This window comes from Notolabrus celidotus, chromosome 13 (genome assembly GCF_009762535.1).
Source record: "Notolabrus celidotus isolate fNotCel1 chromosome 13, fNotCel1.pri, whole genome shotgun sequence".
Taxonomy (NCBI): Eukaryota; Metazoa; Chordata; class Actinopteri; order Labriformes; family Labridae; genus Notolabrus; species Notolabrus celidotus.
In genome coordinates, this window is record NC_048284.1 from 7,549,933 (window position 1) to 7,563,534 (window position 13,602).

At 40.5% G+C, this 13,602-nt stretch overlaps 1 pseudogene; it reads right to left on the bottom strand.

Annotated features, from left to right (window-relative positions):
- Positions 1–3,294: 3,294 nt before the first annotated feature.
- On the bottom strand, positions 3,295–9,234 carry LOC117823795 (annotated as a pseudogene).
- Between the last annotated feature and the right edge of the window lie 4,368 nt (positions 9,235–13,602).

Genomic DNA, 13,602 nt, shown 5'->3' on the forward strand with positions numbered 1-13,602 from the left:
CTCTGGATGCCACTCAAATAAATGTATAACGTGCAAAAAAATTGCCCTCTGGATGCCGCTCAAATATATGTATGTAATGCAAAAAGGTGCCCTCTGGATGCCACTCAAATAAATGTATAACATGCAAAAAAGTGTCGTCTGGATGCCACTCAAATAAATGTATAACATGCAAAAAAGTGTCGTCTGGATGCCACACAATTAAATGTATAACATGCAAAAAAGTGCCCTCTGGATGCCCCTCAAATAAATGTATAACATGCAAAAAAAGTGCCCTCTGGATGCCGCTCAAATATATGTATGTAATGCAAAAAAGTGCCCTCTGGATGCCACTCAAATAAATGTATAACATGCAAAAAAGTGCCGTCTGGATGCCACTCAAATAAATGTATAACATGCAAAAAAGTGCCGTCTGGATGCCACTCAAATAAATGTATAGCATGCAAAAAAGTGCCCTCTGGATGCCCCTCAAATAAATGTATAACGTGCAAAAAAATTGCCCTCTGGATGCCGCTCAAATATATGTATGTAATGCAAAAAAGTGCCCTCTGGATGCCACTCAAATAAATGTATAACATGCAAAAAAGTGCCCTCTGGATGCCCCTCAAATAAATGTATAACATGCAAAAAAGTGCCCTCTGGATGCCCCTCAAATAAATGTATAACATGCAAAAAAGTGCCGTCTGGATGCCACTCAAATAAATGTATAACATACAAAAAAGTGTCGTCTGGATGCCACACAATTAAATGTATAACATGCAAAAAAGTGCCCTCTGGATGCCCCTCAAATAAATGTATAACATGCAAAAAAAGTGCCCTCTGGATGCCGCTCAAATATATGTATGTAATGCAAAAAAGTGCCCTCTGGATGCCACTCAAATAAATGTATAACATGCAAAAAAGTGCCCTCTGGATGCCACTCAAATAAATGTATAACATGCAAAAAAGTGCCCTCTGGATGCCCCTCAAATAAATGTATAACATGCAAAAAAAGTGCCCTCTGGATGCCGCTCAAATATATGTATGTAATGCAAAAAAGTGCCCTCTGGATGCCACTCAAATAAATGTATAACATGCAAAAAAGTGCCCTCTGGATGCCCCTCAAATAAATGTATAAGATGCAAAAAAGTGCCCTCTGGATGCCCCTCAAATAAATGTATAACATGCAAAAAGTGACAAAACACTCAGGGTCATTTTACAGACAGAATAAAACATAATAAATTAAAACAACGTGATAAAATAAATAAAAACAAGCAGTGTTACACCAAGTTAAAATGAGGCAGTGAAATTAGACAGGGAATGCAGTTTGAAACAGGTGAGTTTTAAGTTTGGATTTGAACAGGGGTAGTGAGTCAGAGTTACGGATGTCTGGTGGGAGTGAGTTCCAGAGTTGGAGAGGAGAGCGACTGAAAGCTCTGCCCCATGGTGCTGAGAAATAAATATATAGCTTTGTGTTGTCCTTTTTCATTATTCAATTTCCAGCACAAATGGTCACATAAATACTCACAATATGCAAGAAATGAAGTGTTAATATCTGCTGGTTCCCAGGAGGAGGATGAATGGGAAACTGGACACAGACAGCACAGAATGATGGAGCTGAGCAGGCTCAGGGGCAATTTTGCTGGACCCTGCTTATCACAACTATGGGTTCCTTGGCTTACAACAAACCAGAACCAGGTCCAGCATTAAACCTCTGGAGAGGTATTGCAAAGACCTTGTGGTTTAAATTGTTTAAAAGTAATTTTATTTGTGTTGGTGTTTCCTCCCAGCTGAAAATAATGTTTTTTTGTTGTCATTAATTTTAGCTTTCACTCACATTGAAGGGGATAAAAGAAGTATTATATCTCATTTAAGTTATCAGCCAGATATTGCACAGTTTTAGGCAATAGCTTTGTTTCATTATGTGAGAATTATGTTACAAGAGTTGACCAGTAGGTGGCACTCAAGTTCCATGCATGAAGCAGAGGTAGTAGATTCTATGTGATAGACCAACACAATGTGGAGCATAATTGTGAAGTGGAAGGAAAATGATACATGGTGTTCACAATATTTAACAAATAAAAAAGTGTGGCGTGTAATTCAGCCCCCGAGTCAATACTTTGTTGAACCACCTTTCACTGCAAGTCTTTTGGGGTAGGTCTGTACCAGCGTTGCGCATGTAGAGACAGAATTTTTTGCCCATTTTTCTTTACAAAGCAGCTCCAGTTCAGTCAGATTAGATGGAGAGAGTCTGTGAACAACAATTTTCAAGTCTTGCTACAGATTCTCAATAGGATTCAGGTCTGGACTTTGACTGGACCATTCAAACACATGACTATGCTTTGATCTATACTGTTCCATTGTATCTCTGGCTGTATGCTTAAGTTTGTTGCTCTGCTGAAAGGTGAACCCCCACCCCAGTCTCAAGTCTATTGCAGCCTCTAACAGGTTTTCTTCCAGGATAGCCCTGTATTTAGCTCCATCCATCTTCCCATCAACACTGAGCAGCTTCCCTGTCCCTGCTGCAGAAAAACCTCCCCACAGCATGATGCCGCCACCTCCATGTTTCTGAGATGGTGTGTTCAGGTTGTACTAAATAAACTAAACTAAACTAATAGTTGTCCTGTGAGTATTTACTGCTCTGCAATATAATGTAGCATCAGTGATTTATGCTGTGTGGAAAAAAAACTAACTACAGTGAGGTTAAATACGACACCATCTCTCCTGTGACAGACCTTGTCCAGGCGACTGGCCGGCAGGCCGCCTCAGTTTGGACAAACTACCCAATGACTATCTATCTGCCACTTTTGTTTAGAAAGGAACTGTCATTGTAAATGGAAAAATATATTATTTGTATTTAAAATCATTTCAAATAAAACCTTTTAAATGTCATTTCCTTCCCCCGAGAAAATGGCTATAGTCCTTGTTACAGCAGCCGCTGGTTCAACTCCTGCCCTACACCCTTTGCTGCATGTCTTCCTCAACTCTCTACTCCCTGAAATTCGTGCCTCTCTTCAGCTCTCCTGTTTAATAACAGCAAAAATGCCCCAAAATATTACTCTTAAAATGTCTTTTAAGATTATTTCACCAAATCTGAATGTAAAATGGAAACGTTTGGTGGAATTCAGGGCAAATAAAAAAGTCTTAATTTGTGTGTGTGAGCGTACAAACGTCATGCCACCTCTGCATGAGTCAGTGCTTTATTTGAGCCAACCCAATCAATGCTCACTGGGCTCAAAACACAAAGATCAAAAAGCAATAACTTTGAAGGCACAGGCGAGTTTAAAATCAGGGTACACAAAGTGAAGAATCCTTTTATTGTGTTGCTGCAACATGAACATTACTGCAAATATACGACTGGATCTGATGCTAATGCTGTTACTATGGTGATAAAAACATTTACAAAAAGTAAGTGCGGCTTGTCATAGAAGTTGGGGTAAGCGTACATTTACACATCTTTTCAGTATGAAACTTTGACAGTGAATGAAGCCTCAATAAAACTTTGATATCCAGATACAATGTAAAAGCATCAAAATCTTAAGACAACTTAACTATAAATGTTGCAGTACAAGTATATAGATTGTGCGCAAACACAGCAAAGAGTAACAAAAACAGACAGCATGAGTGATCCCCTTAAGACCAGGATAGTCTCCCCTGATAAATATCCATTTCAAACTGATGATAACATGAATGATGAGTGACTTTAAATGTGCAAAACCACTGCTGGAATATGTTTGACATCTTTTAAGTCCAAAATCCAATAAAGATATAAACTAACACAGCACACATACCCTTCCTTTGTCAAACTGTATACACCAAAATCCTAAACCAAGAGAAAGATAACGCGTCTCATTAAAAGGCACATAGAGGTTAAAAGTCTGACTCTCTCTTACAAAACAGTGTGAAGTGAAGTGGTGTACACCACCTGTCGTAACACTTCTTTATAAAGCACATTCCTTAACCATTAACACTTCCCCCGTAGAAAACCCTGGAAGTATAAAAAATAACCAAAAACTTCTAAACTTTGTAGGTTGTATTATTTACCCATGACCTAACTCATTTTAAAATAGAGCTGCTTCTGTTTAAATACCTTTGTTTCTTCTGATAATATTTCATTTTGAAGCATACCTCTCTATGCAGATGACAGTGTAGTGCAAGTTGAGTATTTTAACCCTTTTTATCTTATTTCTTTTTTCCTGGCTTCTCAATGAGTTTCCCTTTGTCCAATCCCATAGGGGACGTGTGCAGCAATGATCCCCAGTTCCTTAGCCCCCTCAATGTGAGACATTTGGTCGTCAAAGAAGATGTGAGGTTTGATTTTTTTGCAGCTGGGGCCCTTAAGGAGCTCCGGCCAATAAGCAGAGCTCGTCAATCTCCAGAACCCAGCTGCGGTTGTTCAGGGCTCTGGCCCCGGAGCCGGCAGCGCCGCCGGACGTGACAAGGAAGGTTCGGATGGGACAGTTCATGTGCTCGTTCTTTTCGTAGAACTTCCTCTGGACCTTGCCGAGAGCCTCCAGGAAACACTTTAAGGGACCCTGAAAGAGACGAAGAGTCAAGGTAATGTAGAAAAGTTTGGGAATGAGGAGCTCATGTGCAAATCAGAGTGTCATAAAGAAGTTACCTCAGGGAGAGAACTGTTCTTTTTCATTGTCTCATGCTTGATGAAGCTGTCCAGGCCTTCTGTCTTCATGATGATCTCAGCCTCGTCTGAGAAGAGGACGGCATCGCCATCAAATGACACCCTCAGCTGAGTGTCGCACAACTCTGTCTCCGTCTCCGGTATAAACACGGTGGCTGCAGCGATGCCTGAAGGAGGAATGGGGAGGGTTAAATAACAGCTTTGGGATGGCAGGTCATCATTTTGTTTACAGCAGGTAGAATTTAAAAACTGTCAGCAGTCCATCCCAAGACTAAAACTCTGCATCACTCACATAGGTGCTTAGCCTGCTTCCATCCTGAGAAAAGAGCTTACCCTCAGTATCTCCAGCATCACCCATTGGACCAACTCAACCACAGTCCTGACTTGGATACAATCACAATCCTGTCGCTACAAGGTCTTCATTGGTACCAGAGTTGCAGACATCCAAGAGCTAACAGAGGGTAGCATCTGGTGATACATCCACTCAGGAGACAACCCTGCTGACGACATAACCCGGTGCCGCTGTCTCTATCACAGCTTCTTGGTCCCCATCGCTGGAACCATGGACCTCCATTCATGCAGCACCATGAATCGTCCTGGCCCACATCTCCAGACATCTCTCCAGCAGAAGATCCTTCTGAGCTGCGAAAATCCTGCTGCTGTGCCTTCAGATCTTGGTCTGCCTGACGCCAACAGCTCTGACAACTACCAGGAGCTGCTTAAGGCTTCTGCCCAAGGATGTCATGGGGCGGCTACTACCTCAGATCGTTGATACCTCAACGGCAGATGACTATAAGCAGGCTGAACTTGCCCTCTTCAGACAAGTACAGAGAGGCTCGTTTGCAGAGGAGTTTACACTCCTGTCGTCTCAGAAACCATGTCCCACAGGCAGCAGACTACTCACCTTAGCCCCTGAGTACAATCAAGAATCTCAAGTGATCCGTGTGGGAGGAAGGCTTTGTAGATATGAGGACCTCTGCCAAAACACAATCCATCCAATCGTGCTCGACCCACCATCACACCACCAAACTCATCATTCAAGATTTCGACAGACAACTAGCAGATTCACTTCAGGTGACCTTTATTTTGAAGGTCCCAAGTTTGACCCGCAGGAGTCACAGAGCCACACGTGTACACCTCTCTGTTCAGAGTGATGCAGCTGGTCAGAGGAGACGTATCTTTTTCCCTCACCATACTTTAATCCCTAGTTCTCTTTTACACATAAGAGATTCAATTGTGTTTGTTTTGTGTGCATTTACACCACAGGGGGCCATAAATCACACGCTACCTTCCTGCAGCTCCTTCTTGCGGCACAGTGTGGGGTCGAGCGTGAGTCACAAACAAAACCAACATGAGAGTGTGTGAATATCAGTGGAGTACAAACACACCCCCAGGCTGCTGACAGCAGCCCGTTTATTTATGAACCCCAAAAAGGTTTTGTCTGAGAGAAATGAGGATTATAATCTGACTCACCTTCCTCTATGGCCTCTGCGACTTTCTCTGAGTCCTTTGAGAGGTACAGATTCGTCATGTAGGCCTTCAGGTATCCGATGGGGCTCTGACCTCCGGTCATACAGAATCTCTCGATGGTCAGATCTGAAAGTAAGACGGGGATGTTTTTGTTTGCTGAAGGAAGAAATCTCTCTCTAGCTGATACAGTATTCAACAATGATAGCTTACGGTAGTGGTCGATGCTGTTTATGAGGCGCAATCCGACCTGGGCATGGTTGTTTGTCATTAAGACGATGTCAAAGGGCTCCTTACTGCCCGGGTAGAGCTTCTTTAGTCGAGCGTTGACGGTCATCAGAGCCTGTGTTCAGAGCAGAAACAGCTTAAGTTCAGGATGTTGAGTCAAAGTGTTCAGAGTGAAGTTACAACACAAACTTTACGTAATTACAACCACAGAGAGATCAATACAAAGAACATCAAGGTCTTAAAATGACATTGAAGTAAAAGAATGTGGGTTTTCTGTTCGAACATTCTGACCAAAACAAGAACCCTATATTTTGCGAAAATCTTTTGATTTAAATTTAAAACATCAGTCAATTGTTAGAAATTTAGCTGTATTTATATAACATCTTGTAAATAAATCCAATGCAAATAAAGGTGACCCTCCCTTCACGCAGGACACACCCAAGGCAGGGCCTCCTCATTCAGGTGATGCCTCTTGTTTGCACAAATGGTTGTGTTGCCATAATAAACAGCCAGTGTTTACCACCTGTGTGTCAAACCAATTTATATACGGAGTGCTGTATTAGTATTAAATATATATATATTTCATAATTCAATAATAATGCAATTTATTTATCAACATAGCAATAATAAAAGCAACACTCAACAGTAAATAAATACATAAATACATTAGAATAAAGAATACAATACTAGAAAAATGAAAGGGGAGGGGAAGTCATTCAAGTCCCAAAGAGACAGATTAGAGTGAGTATGCTTTTTAGGCGGGATTTGAAGGTGGTGGGAGAGGTGGAATTTTGTACGTCCAGGGGGAGATAGTTCCAGGGGCGGGGGGGCAGAGCGGCTGAAGGCTCTCGACCCCATGGTGGTCAAGCGAGCAGGTGGGATGGTGAGTTGGATGGAAGAGGATGACCTGAGACTACGAGTGGGAATTTTTGTTTGGAGGTCAATAAGGTACTGAGGAGCTAAGTTGTTGATGGCCTTGTAAGTGAGGAACAGAATCTTGAAAACGATGCAGTATTGAATTGGAAGCCAGTGGAGTTGCTGCAGGACAGGTGTGATGTGGCTGGTGGAGGGGGTTCTGGTGATGATGCGGGCAGCAGAGTTTTGAACCAGTTAAAGTTTATACATGGATTTGTCAGGTAAACCAAAAAGAAGGGAGTTGCAGTAATGTAGGCGGGAGGTGACCAGGGTGTGAACCAGAATGGATGTGTGGATTAGTGACGTGGGACTGGAATGACAAATTGACACCTGATACTCCTACTCAGGTAGTCCTAGTCTATTTGTTTTAGAAACACACATAATACAAGACACAATTAATGTGTCAACTTTTTCTCTCTCTCTCTCTCTCTCTCTCTCTCTCTCTCTCTCTCTCTCTCTCTCTCTCTCATTCTACTCTATCCCTTTTTCCAACCGCAACTCTGAGTCAGCAGATGTCTGTCTAACATGAGTCTGGTTCTGCACGAGGTTAAAGGAAGTTAAAGGAGGTTAAAGGAAGTTAAAGGAAGTTAAAGGAAGTTAAAGGAAGTTTGCTCTAAAACAGGAATCATGCCATCTTTTATCAGAGAACATGGTCTGACTCTATAAAACAAGCTTTTCCTGGTCTGAACTGTTTCAACACAAATGCACTACAGGACCACACCCTGCAGAAAGTAAATATAGAACTGCATCAACAGGTTGGCAGCCTCCATGGGCAGGCTTATGAACTTACCTTCACCAAGGGAAAAGCTGCTCCAGGCTGCAGGGGCTCGCTCTCATGCTTCACCTGATGAGCCACATACTTATCCAGTCCTTCTTTCTCATAGATCTTCCTCTCTTCATCCATGTTGAAGAGGGTGCGAGAGGAGACGGCGATGCGGAAAGGATCCTGGGGTTTGGGCAGAGAGTGCAGGAGGAGGGTGGTCAAAGGTGCAAATTTTGAGGGGAATCTTTATTAATTTTCAGAAACTAGTGACAATCTAAATAATAGTGCCATAACTTTGTTTTGGATTTTTATTTTATGAACATAATGTTAGTATCACGTAGACGTAACAGACACTTGACTCATAAAAAGACTCAGTGTATCTGTAAAGCTCATTATATGGTTTTAAATATTAAATCAAGTGATATGTTTTTTTTCATCTGAAAGTGCAAACAGAAAGTAGCATAAGAAGTCAGTAGTCAAGCAAAGCATGCTTAAATTGCTTTTAAGTACTTCAGAAAATGTATGTCACTCCTTTACAAAAAAAACCCCAGACAAACAATAAAACAGGTTAGGCTTAGTGGTAACTAATATCCCTTGTGAAATAAAGTTGCCGGCGTAGAATAATTCATTATTGTATATGTAAATATTACAACTCTCCTTGCTCATTTGCATTGTCAGAGATGGGAGGCATGTTTTGTTTTTTCAACTCAAAGCTTATTTAGCACATTAACAGCAACACGTTACATTGAGTAGTATGATAATGATAATAATAATAATAATAATAATAATAATAATAATAATAATACTATAAATCATAGAAGAAGAAGAAGAAGAAGAAGAAGAAGAAGAACAAGAAGAAGAATACATTTTATTTATAGGCGCCTTTCTGGAACTTAAAAGCATGAAATGAAACAAGTTTAACACTCAGTGAACTTACCCATTCCGCAGCCCCGTCCGCTTTCTCCGCACTGTCTGCAGCTGGAGCACACTCGTTTGGATTCATTTCACTCATTTTTGTTAATGCTGTAAAGTCCTGCCTATAACCTCAGTGATCAGCGAGTACACTTTCTTGAAGTGGGGTTAAGCCTGAGTGGTTGGCGTTACTTCTAGCAGTGACGTATCGCAGCAGGTTGTGATCATAGACTGTTGTGATGGGGAGATCAGCTGTTTTCACTGCGCCGGTGTTCCATCGGATGGGGCTACCGCGTCGAGATGTGCATCTAAACGGTTCTGCGCACGCGTATGGCCTGAGCGCGTCAATCGTCACAGCTGTATCATTATGACAGAAGATTATTGTTCAACTATATGTATTTTATATATATATAAACATATAAATGCATATATATATATATATATATATACATATATATATATATATATATATATATATATATATATATATATATATATATATATATATATATTTATAAATATCAGATATTATATATACATATATAAATATATATAAATATATTATATATACATATAAATGCATATAAACAGATATAAAATATATATAAATATATTATATATACATATAAATGCATATATACAGATATAATATATATATATGTATATATATATATATATATATACACATATATATATATATATGCCTACATTTAAATATGTATAATACATGAAAATAATAATATATTCTGTCATATAACAATACAGCTGTGACGACTGACTGTATGCATGTATATTTAGGCCTATGTTTATATATATATATATATATATTTTTATTTTTTCTTGTTTTTCTGTAAAGCACTTTGTAACTTTGTTTAGAAACTTGCTATTCTTCTTCTTCTTATTATTATTATTTTTATTATTATTATTATTATTATTATTATTATTATTATTATTATTATTATTATTATTATCGAAATACGCATTTCCTGAATGAAAAAAAGAAAGGATTTTGTAATTCAATTTCAAAACTTGCCCCCCATCTCTGACAATGCAAATGGGTAAGGAGAGTTGTAATATGTAGCTACATATACAATAATAAATGATTCTACGCTGGCAACTGTATTTCCCAAGGGATAGCCTATAGGTAACCACTAAGCCTAACCTGTTTTAAAGTTTGTTTGGGTTTTCTTTTTTTGCAAAGGAGTGATGTACATTTTCTGAAGTACTTCAAATAAATTTTAACATGCATTGCTTGACTATTGCAGGGCTCTCAAGTTTTGAACTCAGTTCAGAGTGAAATATAGGCAGCGGATTGTATCCTCTCATTAGTCATTGTCCGGCTGTATTTTGTTCCTGTACCTTAACAATTTTGACTACCCTCCCTCTAACTCTCTCCCTAGCTCTCTTTATTTTTGTGAAAAAGTAGTAATTTCGTTCAGTAAACAGCCTACGAAATCAATTGATGAGATGATTTACTGTACACATTTCATACGGGGCTTCGCGTCTTACAATCTGCGTCAGTAAGTCAGTCTGCATTGCGCATGTGCATCATTTTCTTTGGAATGTAACGTTGTTGCGTTGTTTTACCCGAATACAATGATGCTATTTTTCTAATTGGCTGTTGGGTATATTTCTTTCTTTCTTTTTTTGATTAGCTGGTGCGTTGCAAGCTACTTCTGAACTCTATAGGAAACCCACTTGATTCCTACCTGTTCAATTATTCTGCATGAGAAATGCAAGGTGTGGCATATGAGCGTGTCAACAGGTTGGAATGCATGCGTCTAACGCAGTTGAAACAGTTCAGACCAGGACAAGCTTGTTTTACAGAATCACACCATGATCTCTGATGCCGGTGTAGCCCTGTACAAAATCATTTCGGTTACAGTGCATAAAATACAATGTTAAAAGTATAAGAAATAGTTGTATTAAAAGTTCATAATATGTTCAAAAGAAGAGTCATAAGATTTAAAACTGTTTAAAATAAGTGTTATAAAAAGGGAATAAATATAATACTTTCAGTTTAATACATTTTACTATTTACAGTTAAAAGATAAAGTATTTACAAAGGTCTTAAGTTTATTTAAAACATTTGTGATTAGGAAGGAAGGAGAGATGAAGAAGCAGTTTAGTTTCTGTGTGTAATCTAACTTGATACCTGTCTTATGTCAATCATTCCATTCTTGTGTTGTGTTTGGTTGTTATCAACCTCACGAGCCAATCAGAGTACACCATTTACGTAAGGGGCGGGACTAGTGGTGCAGGTTAGTGTGGGGTGAAGGTGAACATGCAGCATGAGAGACGCAGACGCTATCGATCAGAGAGCTGAGACGGAGATATTCTGAGTGGGGAGCAGTTAAGTTTTATCGTGAAGGTCGACTACTCGTGGTCCTGATTTAAACTTCTGTGACCTGCAAGAGGTGAATATAATGTGTATGCCTGTATTTCGTGTTATATCTAACTGTTAGTGTTAATGAGACTGAATGTGTAACGTGGTTAGCAACATGCTAATTAGCGGTAGCATACAGTGTTAATGTGCCTGTGTATCGTAGCCTTAGCATTTAAGATGCTAAAGCGAGCTAATGCTAAGTCAACAAGAGATAGTGTTTGATACTGTGGCTTAACTGAATGATATGTTTAAAGGACAGACGTTGGAGAGAGAGGTCGAGACGGGTTTTTCCAACAGACGGCCCTGCTGTTTTTTTTTCGTCTTCTTTGAACTTCGCTGTTGTGCGCCATTGCCCTCGTGAGACTGCATTGTTTGTCCCCGCCTATCCATACTAATCCAACTGGGAGTTTGTGCGTACTAACTGAACATTGTGCACGTGCTTTTTATTTTAAGCTCAGTTGAGTGAAGCGGCCATCACCGTTTTAGGCCACACCGCACCCAAGCTACAGTCAACAGGCCTGCAACGGGTTAAGGTTTTGAATACCAGGTTGTTTTAATGTTGTGTGTTTCATGTGAGTGTGTGTGGGCCCACAGGTAAATGTTTATTGATGTATTAGTGTTTGGAAAGTAACAGAGAACTGTTGAATATAACTCAAGTATTCTATATATTTGTTATTGTTGTTTTTTTACCTTTTATTTCATTTTGTATAAATAAATACCTCTGAAGGTTTTGCATTTAAAGTACAGTTGTGGTGGTCCTTATTAAAGTTACAAACCTCATTAAAGTTACAAACCTCATTAAAGTTACAAACCTTATTAAAGTTACAAACCTTCTTAAAGTTTCAAACCTTATTAGAGTTGTATTTTTCTAAAAGAGCTCAGGCCCTGTCCCATAGTATTAACATCTCTAGTTTTAAATTTAATTACATGGGACCTGGGTTACATAGATGGAGGCACCGCTGGGATTTGTATTGACATAAAGTAAATGAGACAATCAAAAGTAACTGGACCCCACAACTTTAGAGCTTTAATGTAAAAGTAAAACGTGTGACAGTAATTAAAAGTAACTAAAACCAAGTGCAACAATGGAAGTTCAAGCAAGCAGTCCAACACAAATAGAGCTAATTAACTGGTGCAAAGGAGAATCAGTAGATTTAAAGCATGCAGTTCTGTTATATGGAGTGCCTGAAGGAGTTCCTACAGAAGACATTGAAGAAACAGGAGGGACTATCAAATCCCTGGGGAGAGTTGCAGTTAGGGGCAAAATGTTTCACCCTCAACAACAATCGCTGATGGTGTTATGTGAGTGTCGTGAAGAGATCCACCCCTCCAGAATTCCCCCAGAGATGATGCCTATAAGTGGCGGAAGTGGTTGGAAAGCTGTTTACTACACTGACTCGGGGAGTCCACAGGATGCGTGTGCGCCGCGTTACGGCTGCGACACGGCTCTGCTCCGTCCCGGGGCTTTCGCCCTGGTCCATAGGAGCTTTGGTGTTTGGAGCGGCGCGCACTCCGGAGCAGGAAACTCAAGATCCCTCGAGAACTCCAAAACGCGCGAGAACAACACAGTATAAACTTTTCCTCGTCCATGGTATCTTTTGAGACTGACGTCTGGCCCGATGCCACAGGTTATGACGTAATGTTGAAGAAGTGGTGAAATTTACGATCTTGTGTTTGCACATGGTGTTTATTTGGAAAGTGAGCGGATGTTGCATACGATCCTCGTGCCTGACTTCCGGGATAGTTCGATCATTTCTGTGTCGATTGACGCAGGCTGGGCGCGGGGAGCGGCGAAAATAGACTCCCCGCGTATCTCTGGCAGAGCGGCGCGGCGGAACGCTCCAGAGACGGAACTGAGACACGCTGCAGCGCGCCCTGTGGACTCTAGAGCATTGACTTGAATGGGAACCTATTTGCTGCGACGTGCGCGGCAGCCGTAACGTACCGCGACGCATCCTGTGGATCTTGGGCTTGAGCCTCAACATGATGTGTTTGAAGAGAAATTACTCACCTTTCTGCAGGGCGAAGGGAAAACCTTAGAGGACATCCAAGGTTTAAGTATCCCTTCCAAAGAAGGTAACAGTAACCCAGCAGACATCATCCGTGCAGTCGGTGATGTTTTGCGACGAACCAACAAACAGCCTGACAGCCACACATATCGACGTCTACGGGCATTTTCCGGAACTGGTCCCACCCCCGCTGGAGAAGAGTCCTTAGACAACTGGCTTGAGCAAGCTTATACGCTTGGTGCGAAGCTCCTCTGACCCTAACAAAGAAAACCCAAAGCCCACGGCTGAAGAGCAGTGTGTAGCTAGA